The sequence below is a fragment of the Pristiophorus japonicus genome, chromosome 12 (genome assembly GCF_044704955.1).
Source record: "Pristiophorus japonicus isolate sPriJap1 chromosome 12, sPriJap1.hap1, whole genome shotgun sequence".
Taxonomy (NCBI): Eukaryota; Metazoa; Chordata; class Chondrichthyes; family Pristiophoridae; genus Pristiophorus; species Pristiophorus japonicus.
In genome coordinates, this window is record NC_091988.1 from 12,043,440 (window position 1) to 12,063,500 (window position 20,061).

Here is a 20,061-nt window from a genome sequence, read left to right on the forward strand (position 1 = left end):
GAGGAGTTCAGAGCTGATCACACCCAGACAATCATATCAAAGATAATCTTCTCCATTCACCAAAGAGCTGAAATAAGGCAACTAGATGCGCACAATAAACCATTAATAAACAGTGACACATATCACAAGTAACAAACTTTACCCTCTATATCTTACCCCTTCCAACTTTAAACTTTCTTTTGTTATTTATTTTCTTTGCTTTTGTAAAATAATAAACCTGGCACTTATAGCCGCAGTTACTGAATGAGAGGCACAGAGAGAGAGATAGAGATATGACACATTAGTGCGTTAGTGGAGCGACAATTCCCAGATTGTCCGTGTGTGTTTTTTTGAAATGGTCAGTGAAGTAGACAAGAGTAGGGTTGGCACTCTAAAGACTGACACTTTCTACTTCCTGACAGGGTTGTCCTCCTGCTGAACTTTCACCTCCCGAACCCAGCTGCCTCCATTGGCCAGAGTGCAGCGAGCGAAGCCGAGCCGAGCGCAGCCGAGCGCTGCGCCTGTCGGAGCCGCTTTGCTCCTTTGCCCAGCTGCTTGCTTTAAAAAAAAAAGCACACACACACTTTCACTTTTTTTTCCCACATTCACTGGGGTTGCAGCTCCTTCAAGAGCCCGAATGACACCGTGGGGGTGTTTTTTTTGTGTGCTATTTTTGGCGTTAAAAAACTTGCAGCGGTGCGCTCCGGGCGCCTGTGCTCGGAGCAGCGATCCTAGCCCAGCTTTTCCCCCTTAAAGCTCTGCTACATGTTGTTTACACAGCAGGTGGATATGACGTCAGGGGGCAGCTCGCAGCAAAAAATAACAACATCCAACTCCGCGATTTGTATCTCTCTCTCTCTCCCCCCCAAAAGCTCATTAAGTTCGCTAGAATTCTGCTTAATGAAGAGTGTTGGGGGGGAAAGCGCGGCGGGAGAATAGGAAAGGATCCGATCAAGTCCTGAGTTCGATCCGGCTTCTTTAGTTGGACCAGGGGGATTTTTGTGTCTTTGGAAAGCGGCTGCTCCACAACGTAGTGCCACACGGAGCGGAGTAATATATTGTTATTTATTGTGTGCTTGTTGCATGCTTTCTCGTACACAATCGCATGTGTGTTGCAGGGTCAAATTATCTTCTGCTTGCCCAACAACCTAAAGCAGTTACCTACTGGTAAGTTTGAATTTAATTTTTCCTCCCCCCCCCCCCCCCCTCACCTCTCTCTCTCTCCCGTTTCCCTGCTCGCTTTTACATTAACTCTTTCTGCTTGGCCCGTCTCTGATTTCCTGCAAGTCTCCACGTGCAGTTCGCAAAAAAATTTTGTTGTTGTTTTGTCAAAAGTGGATTTGGACCAGGAGATAAACAATTTGCATTGGTAATACAAAAAAAATATATAAATAATGCTGGCCAAAGGAGGGTGAAGGTTTCGGGACGGCCGCCTGTGTCTGGAGTTGAGGTTGTGTGGGAGTCCCTGGTTTGTTTAGCGGGGGGGTTATCAGCGACTGTGGTCAGTTTGAAGGAGTTGCGTTGCGTGAGATTTCTTTTTCGCGACTTTACCGAGGAGCTGGGGACTCATCGGCGGATCGCCGGAGACTTGACAGGCTGGAGATCGAGGGATCTCTCCTCCAGGATCGCACCATTCCTGCAGGGGGAAATAGGCAGAGAGAGAGAGAGAGTGAGTGCGAACCGCATGGGAAGAGAGGGGGAGAGGAGGGAGGGGAGGGGGGGGAACTCCTGGAACTTGTCACTTCTTTCTGCCATCCTGTACTTTCAGAAAGACCCATGCGAGTTTGAGTGAACAGCACATGGGTGTGATCACATCGAATTACTACCTCATGAAGGTCATCGAAATTGCGGGGGGCAATTGAGTGTCCCAACATTTCCGCAGTTTTATTTAATCATACTTTGAACAATCCATACCGCCTTACATTGAGTTTTTTTGTGTGTGTGGTAGATATGTGTTGTGCTTGGGAGGAGGGGGGGGGGGGGATCAAGTTTAGTGCAATGCCGAATATTATCTCCAGCTTTCGAGTGCGACCCAAATAGACTTCACCGCCACTTCCTCCAGCTTTGGCCGCTGGAAGCTCCCAATACTGAAAGTAAGAAACCCGCAGCCAGTGTCTGTGCTGGCGGTTTAAACTTCGTGTTGTATTTTTAGGAAAATAGTGCTGTCTGCTGGACACTTGTATTTCAGTGTATCGCACGGCCTAACGCTGTGGCCAGCTGGCTGGAAGGAGGGCTGAGCGCAAGTCCCCACCTCAGCCGCCCTCTGTAACACTCCCAGCCTTTTCCAATAAAAACTAAACTGCCCGGCGCCCTCCTCCTCCCCCCTCCCCAGTCATTCACCATCACTGGGCGATGACTTTTCCCGACGGGAACTGCCGTCCGCTCCGAGCTTGACTGCTTCACTCTCCCTGATACTTGGGCAAGATGAGGTGAGGGTATCCCGATGGTTTTGGAGGGTGGGGAGATTGGAACGCCGGGGGGGGGGAGGGGGGCGGAGAGGGAGAACCCCCTCACTCACCCGTCAAGGGGACGGGGCATGAACCCGGAGCCTCTCAATTGTCCCCACCCCCCGACCAATTGTTTTGGCAGACCCCCCACCCGGAGGTATCTGGCACCTCCATTACTTTTGTTGTTAACTTGGTGTTTGTTTAACTTTTTGTTGATGAAAGGGAGGGAGAGGGGGGGGTATAGAAGTAGCCGAGCAGTCCGGAGGTTCTTTGTTATGGTAATGTTTAGTCACATCTTCCCTCAAACTTTCCTGTCAGACTGGCTACTCGTGCACGTCAGATGCTGCTGTCTCCTTGGGACGGGCAGCTGTATCATTGCACGAATAAATACCACACAATCAAACATTTTTTTTTTCACACGAATCATTTAATAAACATACACACACACACACACGTATATAAATATTTTGTAAACTTTTATTTAAAGTCGCGCATTAATTCGGCAGCGCCGCGCTCGGGTCCACCTCGAGCTTCTGGCTGAAAGTTGTCCGCTTGACTTCGCCGAGTTGCGAGGCTTTTTGGCGGCTGCCCAGCGGACAGTGAGTTGTTTGTGTCTGTCAGCGGAGTTTACCGAAGGACAACGTCGGCAGAAGCAAGGTACTGCCTTTTATTAGATACAAATTAATGACAAAGTAACTCGATAGACATTACAAAGCCTGCCAGGCTTCTTCACACCCAGTGGCGGCTCCTGGCCCATTCCAGCCCCTCTTGTTATTTACTTTGGTTGTCTCTCGCCTCTTCGGGGGCTCCAAATTGGGGGGCTGAGGGGGAGACTGCTTAATGTTTAGCGGAAAAAAAAAACGCACACAAAGTGGAATTGAGCCTCCTTCATCTTGGATTACCGATTGTCTGAGAAAATCGCAGTAAAGTAAATAGCCCGGCAAGAAGCGAACCTTGACAACCCAGATCAAGTAAGCAATTGCAGATCAAACAAAGCCTGTGCTGGGCCGTTGTCAAGGGCCCGCTTCTCTGAAAGCTTTCAACCGTGTGCCCAGGCGGTGGGTCTTGCCTTCTCACTCCTGCACAAATGGAACCGCACAATCGCAAAATCAAAAGGAGAAAGAGGGAGAGAATATGGAAGGAACGCAGTCACTGTCTTCACATCAACCCCATAACGTCCACTGGTCCAAAAGCGCATTAAAAGTTTCGCCATTCAGACAAGATTCAACCTTGAGCCACTTCACATTTGAGTCATCAGGATCACATCTGCCTAGTCCATTCTTAACAAGTTGGGGCACAAAAAATGATTTTCTGGAAATGTTTTTTCGTCTGTGCGTGTCTGTATATGTGCATATTTATACAATGAATTGAAGAGTTCTAATAGATTACTGCTTTAGTAATGAAGTCAGGCATTTATTACGTGCATTGCAGGTTTTTCAATTTACGTCTTTAGGGGGTTATGGTCCAAGTGCCGATTGTAGATTTTTGTTGGATAATGCTTAAGTGCAATTTTATTATCTGTTGCCAAAGCATGGTTGCAATAGGAATAAACAGTACTTTGATTGATACAAAATACAGTTGAGCATATTGCATAAAATAGGTGGGGCCACACCCAAAATATTTATATCCAGACGTAACATGCATTGATTGTAGCTAACATCACATTGGAACAAATTGAGACTTGGTACAGTTCTAGTTATAGAAGGACTTTGCCAGAACTTTTCTTTTAAAGTGACGGGGTAGGATTCAACTAGAGTTCATCTTCTAGTTATAAGGATACTGACACCAATTAAGTTTAAACTCCGGTAAACAATATACACAGTGTAATAAAGAAATGTAAAAATGTAAGTATTGATACTTATCTATGTAGATTTTCTTAAATATTTATAAAAACTTAGCTGTTTTATATAAAATAGAAATGTTTTCATCAGAGAAATTACAATGAGGCAGCACATTTCAATAAACCTCATGTCTATATATTTAAGTGAAATCCACGGAAGTATATCATTGCTGTAATTTGCTTAAGTACAGGGTATATACAATTTACTGAACAATGTTCTTACATTGACACCGTTTGTAATCACATGAAGTGTAAACAATTTGAAAAGCCAAAAACATTTCCTATCTATAGCCATTGTATCCAGTTATCGCTATTTGCTATATGGTAACATTCTATCAGGTTGTACAGGGAACCCCTCTTTAGTTATAGTTGTTAGTACACTTTGAATTGTAAGACTGGATGAATTGGAGAATAATGGAAAAAGTTGTCAGATTTTGAGAAGTGCCAGCTAAACAAAATAGAGTAATTAAGTGCACCCTAATTTCAAGAGGAATGTAGTAATGTCTGAAAAAATATTTAATTGTGTTCTTTCAAAAATCATTTGATTTTTATAAAATTGAATGACAAAAAGAATGCGGTGCTTTGTTTGGCAGGATTGGGGTGAGCATATTGAATCTGTCAATCAGTTACAGAGTCTTCCTTTTTGCGGTAGTTGAGTCACTTGCTTTGCACTATTGTGGCTGTAGGTTTGAGTCACTGCAAAAGCTGACATTTGAAAATATCAACTGATCCAACTAAGGGCTGGAGCCCTACTGGACTGTGCAAACAGTTTGAGCACTCAACTAAATAAAGCTGTGCGAATTGAAGATCTGTGATTGAGGGGAGGAGATAGAAATTTTAAGTCCAGCTAGTTGCATATTGTCTGAGGAATTCATTCATTCTTGCTGTACCACTAGCATCTCCTGACAAATTACATTAATGCAAAACCTTATGTTATAATGAAACAAATTCTACACTTTAAATGGTGTAATGTGTTGACAAATTTGAGCTGTTTGTAATAATTATTGTATTATATATGGTTATCTTTATGAATGATAATCAGAACTGTTTGAAATTTAGGATAATATTTCATGTTTAATAATCAAAAATCCTTTATTTCAGTGCTTTTGCTGAATATCAATAAATGAATATAAATATATTAATATTTAACAAATATACATTTGAATATAGATTTTTATCCTGGGTGTACATTAACAGCTATTTGTCGTGGCAAATAATCAGTATTACAGTAGATTCATACCTGTACATAAATTCACAAAATTGCTGGACAAGCAATCCATAGTAAAAAAGTAATTGGCTGTTAGTGAATAAAGTTGGCATTAGGTATTGGAAAATTAATGATTTTTGAGAACAGTACATTAGCAGAGTGCTGACAGACCTAATTACACATAAAGTAAGATGTAGATATATGGTTTTGTATCTGCAGATCAATAGACTTCCCAAAAGCATACCAGATTCTCTGGAGGATTTTTTATATAATAGTTCAGTTTGACTGTTTGCCAGAGGCCTTTGTCAACCAGCAATAACATTATGAATAGGTTTTAAACCACTTTAAAATGTTGACAGTGCCTCTATAAATTGTTTTCTTTGCTTCTTTAATATCTGAAGTAAATATTTTTCTAAGTTTATTTCCTCCGGTTCTTTGACAATGGCTTGTTTATCGCATAGTTCGGCATCTAAAAGTTTCCTTTTGTATACCACATCGATGGTGTTTTAGATGCAAATATGAAAAATCACTTTTCAGTTTTTGGAGGCAAGCTGAACTGATATAGAAAGGGTTAATGATGCATGACTTCTGAATGCCAGCAGCATATTCTGTGCAAACTAATATAGTTACATGACTTCAAATGAGCAGTTGCAGCTAAAATATCAATTGATTACTTTCATTGTGTGAAATGGTTGTTTTTGAGATCTTACGGTAGATTTCATATGTTCAGGTGTATCTTTATTTTTGAGGTTTACATAACAGTATATTTTAACCTTACAAGTGATTCTGATTAATTTAGTTGGTTTCCCCCACTAGATAGAATATGTAATCACTTACGATCAGATTCATTTCAGAAATAATTTATTCTAATCTATTATTTTACTCAAAGAGAAACACTTTATTTTGGCTTGTAAGTTCCTCCAGATGCTTTAAATTCATATTTATTGGAGTACACACAAAGTTGTTTGATTTGAAAACTAAGGATTCTGTATTGAAAGTAGACCAAAGACAGTTTCAATCCACCTTTGATTATAGTGCTGTTTCACTTTGTTCCAATCGTAGGTTAAAAGCTTGTTATTTTTGTCAAATTTTATGGCTACAAAAAATCAACTCTATTAGCATAGCAATGAAACCACTTAAAATTTTGATTCAAATCCACTTTAAAAATCGAATGAGTTTAAATTTGAGAGTTTGTAAACATAACACTGTCTGTTTACACTGTGTCCAGAAGGCCTGCCGACAGTCCATTTATGATAATGTGCCACAGTTGTTTTTCCATATGTAGTTCGAACACAGGGCAATAATATATATTATTGTGGTTTATCATTATCTGTGATTGGCGGCCAGCCTTACAGATCCAATGTAAATAGTGAATGTCATTTGCTGCAATGATTGAAGTTTTAACAGCTTCTAAATGGAAAGAATTGGAGTTGTGTTTTTTTCCCTAAGAGACTCCATAATTTTGTGCAGACTGTTGATAAACTACACTAGCATTTATGTGGGAGATGCAGCTTTTAGGAGCTCTGCAGTGTTAACAAAATCTTACCATATTAAGGGTGGTCCACATAAGCAGGTCCAGAAGTGTAACACTTTGTTTCTATGCATTTACTAAAACAAGCTATGATTAAAGGTTTGACTAGCTTTGGGGGAAAAAAGAGGCTGAGTTGTTGTCCTGGTACAAACTACATTGCATAATTTGAAGAAAAAATAAAACTTTATATTAAATTAATGACTTATTAAACTTCTTAGCTGCTCATCAAATATGTGAATTTGATGTCCGGTAAATCAGACTTGTAGGAAGAGTGTGAAATTGAGATTAGGGTACTCTTTATTACAAATGGCAAGGAAATGAATTCAATTAGTTATTAATTAACAGTAGCAATGATGTTACATTGCAGAAAGTGTACCATTTAAATGGTTTGCAGCGTACTTTGAGATGCTGAAATGTCTTCATAGTAAAGTTGAAACATACCTGCGGGCATTACTGCGATTGGACTATCAGCCGAGGTCACCTAAAATCTCTCTCTGTGACTGAAATCTTGGTTGTCGGGCCAGTAGACACCATCACTGCAATCACAGCAAATTTGAAACTGAAAATAAATTTGCCTTTTACAGGCAGTTGTCTTTTGGAGGCAAAAGAAGCCAGAAAACGAAAACTTACCGAATTGCTATAGCACACTGTAGTAAGCATTCATCATTGTTGTACTGTGCCATTGAGTCAATCAGACTTCCACTGTCACCAGTCAACTGCTGGTGGCTTCGGTCCAATGAGCCACTGGCAATTTCTAGTCTTATCAGTTGAAGGAATACATTTGGTTTTCGTTTGAATTTTGATTTTTTTTTGATGCTTTAAAGTAAATAATAATCAATGTTGGTATTATCTAAATATGGAATGCGTGGACAGTTGCAAGTACCTACTAACGCACAGTGCTGCTTAATTTGAATTTTAAAAACAGTTCTTATTAACTCAATTATTATTGAATAGGATATTTTGATCTCTGTTTTTAAAAAAAACTAATCCTTACCTTTAAGAAGAAAATGACAAACGCTCATTACTTTTGAAGTTTACCTTATGTTAAGCTATCAACAGCCCTGAGGGATCTTTACCTGGTTTCTTCAAAGCAGGTGGCGTATGTACATTGCCATAATTTTATTGGTAATCTGGGCAACCTTGATTGCACAGTCCTATATTTGCATTTCACATTGCAGTGGATAAAATCATGCTGTAACCTGATGAAGGATGGTATTGGTACAATACCAGTGAGCTTTTAATATTTAACCCATCTGTGTCCCAAACCATACCTAACTAGATTAATAGAATTAGCATCCGATTTTTAAAAAAAAGCTAGCCAGTATGTTTATAAAAAAATTGCTAAATGCTTGTGATTTGAAAAGCACCTTTATGCTTGAAAAGGCTGTTTAGCTGCAAGCAAAATCTAAAGGTTAGCAACATAGGAACAAATAGACACGGTTAATCTAACAATGCGTTTAACTATTTTAAAGCTCATTTAACACCAGTGAGTTCATTTCAGTTTAGTTTAGTTTTGGAGCATACTTTACACATATTTGTCAGGGCAAGTTCCTCTCCCTCCCATTGAAAAGAAGAACTTAACACTTAAATTTGAATCTACTTTAAGATGCAACTGATTATATATTAAACCTGCTTGTCAAAAATTGCATTTGGAACCAAGTTTATTCTTAAGACATTCTGGGTGGGAAATTGCCTCACGCCCCGTTTAGGGGTGGTAACGTTCCGGGGCTGGGACATTTAGTGCCCGGCGCAGAAGTCCCGCTCCCGACATGGAATTGGGTTTACTGCCCCTCAGAGGAAGCAGAGCGCTACTGCGGCGGTGTGTCAAGCGCCTCCGCGTACCAACGCCCCTCCCCTTCGATTAAAGGGGAGGGCCGCTGCGCACTCTGCAAAGCCTCTGATGGCCTCTACTGGGCCACCAAGGCAGCGTGCAATCGGGCCAGCAGCCCAGCACCCAAGGTGGAGTGTCGGGCTGCACGATGGTGGCCCTGCGTGCTGGTGCCTACCACCCCTCCCTCAATCAGCACCCCAAGAGCAGATGTCTGCAGGCGGTGTTGACATCCGCTCGTGTCAGCCTTGTGGCCCATGGGCAATTTCCCCTTGTGGAGTGTCGGGCTGCACGATGGTGGCCCTGCGTGCTGGTGCCTACCACCCCTCCCTCAATCAGCACCCCAAGAGCAGATGTCTGCGAGCGGTGTTGACATCCGCTCGTGTCAGCCTTGTGGCCCATGGGCAATTTCCCCTGCAGGGTGTTAAGGGGGGGGGGGGGGGGGTGGTGATGAAGGGTTGCCATTCCGGGCAATGCCATGGCAGTGCCTCCGCAACCTCCCGGGAGGTGGTAGCGCCCCCCTCCCCCGGGCAAAAACTGTCTTGCGTCCCCCTGCGGGTGCTAATGGGGCTATAAAAAGGGGAATTTCTCACCTTTTTTTTTGTAGTGTAGGTCAAGTTGAAGACCATAGGGACAAAATTTTGATCTGCATCGGTGTGGGTTTTGTTATGGGCCTTCCAAAGGCTCAATGGATGGAGGAGGAAACAGGTAGTGGTCCCAGAAGGGATTGATTTCCTGACCGTTCTTTTTGGAGTTGCTGAGTTGGGCTATATTGTGACCCAGGAGGGCTTTCCCAGGTCTCCTATTCTGTTCTGGAATAAACTTCACTGATGTACCTCAAAGCCTCCCTGATAAAGTGCAACATCCCCACTGACACCTGAGAGTCCCTGGCCAAAGACCGCCCCTAAGTGGAGGAAGTGCATCCGGGAGGGCGCTGAGCACCTTGAGTCTCATTGCTGAGAGCATGCAGAAATCGGGCACAGGCAGCGGAAGGAGCATGCAGAAAACCTGTCCCACCCTCCCTTACCTTCAACCACTGTCTGTCCCACCTGTGACAGGGACTGTGGTTCTCGTATTGGACTGTTCAGCCACCTAAGGACTCATATTTTAAGAGTGGAAGCAAGTCTTCCTCGATTCCGAGGGACTGCCTATGATGATGATGATGACAGGCACTAGTAACTCACCCTGAATATGTCTCTACCATTTAGGAGGGGGTCTGTGGTGTCTGGAAGTTCCTCTGCACAGCACTTGGGGTCTCCCAGAATTTTGATCCCTACATGTTTAAATAATTGTTTTCATTAGTTCTTACCAATCATACAGCAAGATTGAATGTAGTGCTATTTATAAACATGATTTCCATTCTCAAACATTAGCCCAATTTTAGAAAAAAAAACACATTTCCATTGCAAGTTTATTCTTCTTCCCTCCTCTACTTGCTGGGATATGATTCTCATGCCACTGATTGGCCTTCTTCCTGGTGGTCAATCACAGTGTGTGAGCTTTGACAGTCTGTTTTATTGAGGAGGGGGGGGATATCACAGCAGAGTCCAGCTTATTTTCAACTGGCCTCCAAATGTGTTTTCCCTAGCAGATTTCCCCCTCCCTAACCCAGGGGCACTGAGGCCAATTGTCACATCCCATTGTTTCTCCAGCTGAGATAATTTAATGTAGCAAAGACCAAGGGCTTGGGTCCTTACTGATCTGTAGGACTAGGCTACTTATTGGATAAACACACTGAGTGATCAGGAGAGCCCACATAAATGACTTAAACACAGATTGCATTTGAAATGGGATTGCTGGCAGGTTGCTTTCATTATGATGTTTCCTTTGGAAAAGTCAATTTGTGGGACAGCGCAGCTTAATAAAAATGCTGCTTGCATGTGTGTAATGTATTAGCTTTTGCCACATTGTCTCTTGTGGTTCCCTGCTAGTCATAGCGCGTTAATTCAACAAGCTCAGTATTCGATAGATATCTGTCCAGAACAAATGTGCACAATTGGTTTAAACCTCAGTAAATGGACAACCTGAGTTTTGGACTATGGTATATAAATAATGAAACCAAAGCAATGTGCAATTTTAGATTAAATCATCCCTGGTATCAGTCACATAGTGTATTGAAGTTCTTGAACAACAAATCTAATTAAACTTGCATAGTAAAATGTATCATTACAGTATACCAAATGAGGTGCTATAATTCAGTGACACAAACAAACGTTACAACCACTGTATTATATAGCATGTATACATCACATTTCCTACATCTGGTTGGGCTGAGGTTTTTCACAGTGATGTGTTAACTAAATCAAAATATGTACTGTTAATCCAGCAATTTTGTTTTGCTGGAAGTAGGCAGATTTACAAGATGTGGTGGTACATCAAAATACCAAGTACAATTATTATGAGTTGTAAATGAAAAGGCAAAAAAAAACTTTAAAAATGGGACTGCTGCGCCTTTTGCGAAGAATTGGAAACTGGGCTCAGGAAGCAACATGAAATGAGACTTCACAGAAGTGTATGCTATATATGTAAAACTTCTGCTGGGCACCACGTTTTCCTGTATGAAGAGTGTCCTGAGTCACTTGAACATAGAAATGAGCAACTTAATTTGTGTTTATTGGTCAGTATTCAAGATTAACTTGGCTTTTGTGATAACTAGGCCTTTGAATACCAAGTTGCAGTGGAATAAGTTAGATTTACCACAAGAAAAGCTGGAAGATAGGAAAGAGAGAGAATGAATGGAGAGATGCTGGAAATTAAATGGAAAGAATCAAAGGATGGAGAACAATATTTGATGTAGCAACTGATAATGGTGGGGGAGGAGAAGGGTGGGAAATTTCTCCATGTTAGCGTTAATGCACATGTTAATTGTGCACTAAAGTGTAATCATTTTGTGTGTTAACTGTTAACAGAGCAGTCACTAACTTTTGCCACAGTCGTAAAATTGTTTTGGAGATTAAACAGACGTAATACATGTTAATGCATATTTTTTTAAAAGCTCATTAAGCAACAGTTTAAGTGTTTCTAGCAAAATGACACTGGCTTGAATTCAATCTGAAAGGCATTTATGATGCCTATGCTTGAGCTGGCCTTAAGAGTAGGCAAAGGATTTGAGAGGTGTGCAAAGTGACCTGAGAAGGAATAGGATGCAGGACACTGAGGATGTAGACTGCTGCCTAGAGTGGTAAAGAGACTGCAGAAAAATTCCCTAACAGGAAAGTGCTCCTGTGGATGCTTAAAGCATATGTTCTGCCCACACTGCGATATGTGTGTGCACTAGGTCCATGCAGCAGAACAGGTCTCCAGTCGTCCTGGTTAATCCTTGCCACTGGATAAAGACCTAGCTCTGTCTAGCCCGCGTGGCGGCTGATGTGCAACGGTCACCACACGTTAAAAAAAAAAATCCACGCACAGGCATCTTCCACCCCCTCAATTGGCGTTCAGGGCTGGAACATTGGTTCCTTTATTGAAACATCTGTGAACTCTCGTGGAAGCAAGTCATCCTCGTTCGAGGGACCGCCTATGATGAAAGCACATGTTACCATTGATACTGAGGCCATCAGTTAAGTTTCCATAGGACTGCATATCTTCACTGAAAAGTTATATAACACAATTTCATAAATATGTTAAGATTGTATTGTGAATTATTGTATACTTAGGATCACCAGGTCTGTTAAATTAACTATACCTGTTGACATTCAACCAACTATTGGCATGGTTACAGTTTACTTCTTCACACAATAAAACATCTAAATTGTGGAACTAAGAAAGATTTATGACCGCAGTCGTTGGGTTGTGATGTGCCCAAATTACTTCTTCTGAACTGAGCAATTGGCTACTGCTATTGTAAGTTCAAGAATACTTGCATGCTTTATCAGTTTCTCAATACTTACACAGATCTTCCAATTCACTATCATTTTGAACAATCACTTGCAATTCTTGCTATACATAAAAGTTAGCTTATTATTTTGCTTACTAGTACATTTTATATCAAAGAATAATAGAAGGATTTGCAACAACCCAGAGCTTCTGTAGACATAAAGCAGCCCCACATTCTCAGCCAGTTTGGTTATACCTCACGACTTCAGCACTTGACTGAATTTTTAATCCTCACAAAATGTACCTCAGGTCGAAAGATCTGCTTACAAAGAAAGAAAGACTTGCATTTATAGACCCCCATTCACGACCACCGGATGTCCCAAAGTGCTTTACAGCCAATTAAGTACTGTCGTCACTGTTGCATTGTAGGAAATGCGACAGCCAATTTGTGCACATCAAGCTCCCACAAAAAGCAATTTGATAAAGACCGGACAATCTGTTTTTGTTATGTTGATTTTGAGGGATAAATATTGGCCAGGACACCGGGAATAACTCCTGTGCTCTTCTTTGAAATGGTGTCATGTGCACTTTTACGTCCACCTGCGGGATCAGACGGGACCTTGGTTTAACGTCTCATCCAAAAGACGGCACCTCCAACAGTGCAGCACTCCCTCAGCCCTGCACTGGAGTGCCAGCCTGGATTTTTGTGCTCGGGTTTCTGGAGTGGGACTTGAACCCACAATCTTCTGACTCAGAGGCAAGAGTGCTGCCCCCTGAGTCACAGCTGATACTAGCTGATACAATGCAAAATAACAGGTTCATAATGCCACGATTATGTACCTGAGCTTATAAGACATCCCCAGTATGCCAGACGCTGTTCAATTGCTATTTTCTGCAACTGGCAGGGTAAAATCTCACATTCCTAGCACATGATTCTTGTTGAGGCCTATTAAATATCATTCATACAGTTTTGAAACATTTCTGTCCTGTTCCATGTGTGGTGGATATATATTTTGTAGCTGGTGATGCGCCATTGGTGAACGTGGTGAATAATTATTGTACTACATGCTCCATTTTTTGTAAGGTGAAAATCAAAATTGCCATCATTATTAGTAGAAGCTAATGCAGGGTCTTCTGGGTATAATGGCTTCCCATAATTTTATAGGAGCCACTTTGAAGAAAAATCACACTGCATTGCAGCATTATCTAACTTTTGCATGTTTTAGCTCATTAAGTATGTGGTTAACAACTTAATCAGCAGTATTATTGTAAATGTGTTCTGATTGGCCATTCAGTTGTACATTGGTTCTAACATGCATTACAGAAACAACAGAGTAAAGTTGTGAGTTTCTGTGTTTGCATTAAAAAGGAATATAAAAATCTGCATTTAATGGACTCGTTGTGCATTAAGAATAATGTTACCCCTCCAAGATGGAACTGAAATGAAACAAATATATATAAAGGAGAGAAAAAAGTAGAAAAAAATGAAAACATTGGAAACTAGGAGATATGAAACAGACGGTGTGAATGAAGGAATACTTTAAAAAAAAAATAGCTCTTCCAAACCTGTCTTTCAGATCCTTGGGCCTTTCGCTGCTGGGTTCCTTGTTTATTCCTGGGGCATGCTGACAGTCTTGTGTCATTAACACAAAACCAGTCACATTCCAAGGGTGTTCCAGTCTTCAACATTCACGGCCAGCGCTGTCAAGACATGCTTATTGATTTGTGCACATTCAGCAGAACAGAAACAATAGCAGATTTAACTTCTCTGCTGGGATGATGGACAGTTGCCAATCGGTGTGACTGCATTATCCACGGCTTATATCACTGTTTCGGTGTCATTTATTGTTAGGAGATGCTAGAGGATAAAGATTTTTGAGTCATTGTGGGTCATTCTTTAAACTACAGTGCTTTAAATTCATTCTGATGTCTGATCATCACAAGCCTAGCTGAACACTGCAATAGTGTTCCAAATTTAGAATGTAGTAAGTATGCTCAGTGTTAGTGAGTTACAAAGATTTTGATTTTAATTTGAAGTGCAGATCTCAGCTCAGCATGATCATGTTTGAAATAATTACTTTAATGAAGACTTTTTGATGTGCTTAAGAGAATTCTCAGATACAAACACAAATATGATGCTGTTGTATCCTCTTGTGTTTTTTCTCATAGTCAACTTATTAAAATGGATGTTGGAATTTATCTGGATTTGTAACTTGACGGCACAAAAGACCTTTTATGCCATTTGTTTATATCCTGGATTGATGAAGTAATACAATACAAAACTGTCTTGAAGCTGCACAGCGTACATTATTAGGTTGAAAAGTGTTCAATAGAAAATATGAACATACAGTAACAGCTGTGTTTTTTGCTTGCTCTTTCTAGATGTTACTTTGTTCCCCCTCTTTAGTTCTCCCTTTTGTCACACACCAATCCCAGAGCAAGAAACGACCAGAAAAGGCAATTTCTTCTCGTACCTCTGCAAATACTGCTTTTGAACTGGCCGCTGAGAGTTGTACAATGCATGTTGACTCATTCTGCATTGTTTTGAATAATAAAAGCAATGTAAAATAAAATGTTTCCTCTCTCAATGGTGGAATTTTGTCTTTCTTATTGCCATTAGAAATTTGGTGTGAGAGCTACCAAAGTGGAAAGCACGTGTCCTACTACTCGATGTACTGACGCATTGCATCACCAGGACTTGCATTTAAAATCATCAATATTTTCATCATCCTTCTCCCTCTTCTCAATAATACCAATAACTGCCCAATAATGACACTTCCTCGCAACATTACAGGACAAAGTACTCCGTTGTCTCTTTCATCTCATCAGTATGGCATAGTTCTACATGTCATTTTGTGCTACTGAAAGAAATATAATAACGATGAACTTATGCAAGTTCCAAGTGGCTTATTCAGTTGCTTTACTGGTTTCACTGACATCTGGAAGCTGAACTTCATTGTTCAAAATCTAGGGACCCACAGCAGGAAACATTTTTGAAGAAAAACAAGCACTCTTGCATTACAGTGAATGCAGTACTGCGCCAGTACGGATAAACAGCTGTATCTAACGATGTTGCAGTTTTAACATTAAAAATGAATATTGAAAACTCATCAGCTGAATGTCTCAATTACTTTATTTTTTGTCCCTGTTTTCTGTCCACTCCCGAAGGCACTGAATCTTGTTGGGATGTAGTTCCACAAGTGTTGACAACTCATTAAATGCCTCACCCATACAACCATTCCTCATGCATGAGTCTAGACAGTGAGTGCCAGCAAATTGTTGAATTGCGAGGGTATCACATCTATCCTTGATTGTGTTCCCACCTGATTTCCAGCAGCAATCAATAATGATCTGGTGTATGACCCCAAGCTGACTTTTTTTTCCCTCCACCTTCCCTCTCTAGCCCTGGGTCACTGAAGCCATTTGTAAACCCCCTCGCGGGTATTGCAGCTGAAATCAGCAAATTCAGTATAGACTGGGAATCTTCTCTATTATTGAGAACCACACTGGATAGTGCATTGACCCACTAAGGAATCAATGGAGTTTTCTACAAATTCTGCCTGGGCATTATCTTGATTCAGGATATTTTTGCAGTGTCGCATTTGATTCAACCAAATGCAATGAGGGATATACAAACAGCCCAGTAATTTGGTAATGTAGCTAAAGCAGTATTTAATAAAACAATCGTCACGTTGCTTCAGAATGCTGACAACTACCTTCTTAAGTTAGAGCATTAGACTCCGCCTTTGGTCTCATCCTGTTGAGCCCATTTTCAATTTCCGAAGACAGTCCACATGCATGTCCATTCTTGCTTAATCGGCTTACAAAACTCAGTGCACATTTGCTGCATTATGTGCTCTATTTTCATGAATCATTTAAAAATGTTAGATTGAGGAGTGCCATGCTACTTTCCCACATGCAAAATGGAGCGCAAGCTTCTGAACAGAACTGTGATATATGGCTGTCTCGTTTTATACAGGCAAATTATTCAATGTATTTCTAATCCCAACGCAGAGGGTGACTGAAAAAATAAATTAAAACATAACAAATGTGATGAGGATTGTTTCCAAAAGGGACTTTATTAAGCTTTGTTCAACGTTTATGCTGAGTAGGACTGCCAATCGTATCAGAAAATATGCTTCTAACATCAACAGACGTGGCCTTTTTTAAGTACTGGGAACCTCCACCGTTGCTCTCTGTCCGACCTTCATTAATGCACATGCATTGTGACCATATGTGCACAGATAATGGCTCTGTTTGTCCCTGCAGTGTGGCGATTCACTGAAGGTGGAGGTTCCTTGGATGTAGCTGTCGGCTTGAAATTCATCGACAGTTTACACCGTATCGTCTCTGAATTGGTGTTGGCATGAAACCTACCCCTGAAGTGGGGTGACTTTGAAAGTCATAATTTGCAGAGTTTATACTCTGTGCCAAAAGTATACCAATGTGGATACGGGGGTTGGTTCTGTCAAATTGACTAGTGCAAATGGGGTACAAGTCAGAAGGACAAACTCGGAAGGTGTTTCTGTGCCCTTAAGCATGTCACCAAAAGACTGCGATCATTCAGGCACTGCCCACACTGTCAGCATGCACCAAATGTGATAGTCATAACTGTGTATCACTCACCCTGCAGCCAACCTGAAATGCACTATTCCTCTTTCATATTGTGCAGTCTAAGCTAATTCGAAAAGATATTATTCCCTGAATGAATATATTTAGCAGACATTTCATGTTACACTTTGCTTTGTTTAGTTTTTGGTAAAGGGAGTGAGCCAGTTTCCTCTGCACCCAGAATAAAGCTCCAGTGTTAGTTATGTGTTAGAGATTTGAGGATTCGTATTTTGATGCAGACGTGACAGGTTGTGGTTGAGATGCTGAAAATATGAAAGTGCCCGATACAAAGGAGGTCATAGATACTAGCAATGGCCTCACTGACGTGATGCTCTACAGAATGCTAGGCCCAGTGAAACCCACTTCAAAAACAGTATTGGTTTTAAAAAGGATGTGTGCTACTCCGGTCACGGTGGTCTGCAAGATTACTGTATTTTTCGCATGTGAGGGACCTGGTTAGCATGAAATCACTGCTGTCACTTCACTGTGAATCCACAGTCTTGTTACATTGCTGTTTATAGTCTTAACTTGCAAAAGGTTATTTGGATGACACAGTAGAAATAATGAAACTGATTGTTCGTTAGTGTTTTACAGCACAATAGTAAGTGGATGTTAAGTAAATGATGCAGTTTATTTCCCTACATTTCCATTCCAGCCTGCTGCAGGAAAGCTGCCAGATTTATATAAGCGGTACCCAGATGGCATTCTTACGCCTCTGACTTGGTACAGAATCTGTGAGGGAATAACTATGCTGCCACAACAGCTCCTACATGCTGTAGGTCAATTGGGGGGAATGCCTGTTGCTTCTGTGTTTTGCATATGTAAATCTGTTCTGTTTTGTCATTTTAATAAACACAAGAAGCTGCTTTCTCTAGGGGCTGCAAATGAATTTGGAATGCAGCCCAGTTAATGAGGAGTTAGTAGAGGTGTTGTGGTTTGTGAAATACTGCCACAGCTTGCTTCCTCTGTGCAAACACATTGCTTCCTGGATGCTCTCATTTTCTGTCCCATGCATACACACAGCTTAAGTTGTATTGAGGAAGTTACATCGATAGGCTGCTTTTAAATGGCATTGACAGAGAGGATTAACAGTAGAAGGTTGCATGAAGTGATTTTTGTGTAGGACAGAGTGGAATACAATGCTTTGGCCGGGCTGTCTGTGTGTCTGCCACACTTATGCGCTCCCAGTCTCATCAGCTACAGATGTGGCTAGCAGCCGTCTCAGTGAAGTCGTGAACTGTGTCGTCTGTGGAGTTTAACAGCCAACATCTGCTGCAACAGTCTGATGGAAACTACAATGTGGAAATGATTTTAAGAAAGGGGAATGAAGTCGGAGATCAACTGGTCCAGCTTGCTTTGTCATTCTCCACATTTAACAGATTTGTGCAGGAACCTATTGCATCATACGCAATTATTACCGAACACAAGTTTTCATTTTGAAAGTTTAATAAAGCACATAAAACTTTCAGCATTCTCTACAAAATGGAATTTAATGTGTTCCATTTGATCTGAACGTTCTGTGTTGATCTGATGTCACATATCTGAGGGGTGCCATGCTCTGATTAACAATACTCTTCACATCACTTCAAGCAGATACTTTTCTTGCTTGATGCCCTTTGCTTTTAGACATTTCATCTTTCAGATTTTTTCCACATTATTGATTGTTTTATAATGTAAAGCCAGATAACCTGGAATCGATAAATACTATACTATACTTTGGAACAATCTTTGTTCTTGTATTACAGGTTTTAACCCGTTGTTCGTATAACAGAATCTTTCTAGTTCACCATTGTAGTAAGAGCACACCAGTAAACTTTGGAGGTCATGCAGAACCCCTGAAGACTGTAACATCTAGAAGAGTTTTGCAATGTTTGAATGATGTGCACATCTTTTGCTGATCAATTACAGCAACAATTCATATGTTTGCAAATTAACAAAGTGGAAAAAGATTTGTCGTAGAATTCAATTTCAAAATGAGGAAATTGAATAACAGTTGTATTAACTAATTCATTAAATGTTTCTTACTATCAACTTAACTCATTCTTTCTAACAGTTTAATGTGTAAGCTATTACAAACGTGTAAGAAAGGCATTGTGATTTTAAGCAAGATTTAGATGGCAGGGAAATTATGAAGGATTTTCTCCTAATGCATGTGTAGGATTGGAAACAATGGAGTAGATAAGATGTTTAATTTTAGTAACACATGTGCCTGACTGTGCTTGGTGTGTTTTGTTCAGTATTATCACGCAGGTGATAATAGGCCCCACCATTTTATTGTTCAATCCAAGAAATGCCAAAATAATTTTTTTTTACTGTAATGTTCAGATAGACTGAAAAAGGAACACTACTATTTGAAGTCAAAGTATGCTGTTCGATTTCCTGTATTTTCTTTTGACTTTTTTTCTTTTGTACTGCGAATAAACCTCATAACATGCACTTTCTATGGTTGGTTTCATTCTGGGTCTGTACTACTTTCTACCTTTCTTTGTGTGCGTCTTGCAAGCTGGATAAAGCTGCCATGATTTTTTTTTAATACTGGTGATCTCTGATGTAACAGCGTATTTTTGAATTGAAGGTCCAGTGTGTACTTTTATAAATATTATTGTCTTGGATTTTGCATTTTGAATGTACCAAATATTTTTCATAAATTAAGTTGTTTAGTCTGCATCCATGTTTGCTGTAATAAAACACATTTGTACTGTCAGTTCTGGATGACTCCCATGAATACAAAATGCAGTTAGAAGGATAGAAGTTTGTCAGAAGCCTTTGAAACTGCAAATGATCACATTCCATTAAACTAAA

At 40.6% G+C, this 20,061-nt stretch overlaps 1 protein-coding gene across 4 annotated transcripts in view; it reads left to right on the plus strand.

The window, feature by feature from the left end:
- Positions 1-574: 574 nt before the first annotated feature.
- foxp1b (forkhead box P1b) overlaps positions 575-20,061 on the plus strand; it is a 551,692-nt gene continuing 532,205 nt past the window's right edge. For all 4 annotated transcript variants that reach the window (XM_070895167.1, XM_070895172.1, XM_070895168.1 and 1 more), the window contains exon 1: positions 575-1,146. The gene's annotated coding sequence lies outside the window, so the exon portion shown is untranslated. The remainder of the gene's footprint in view (positions 1,147-20,061) is intronic.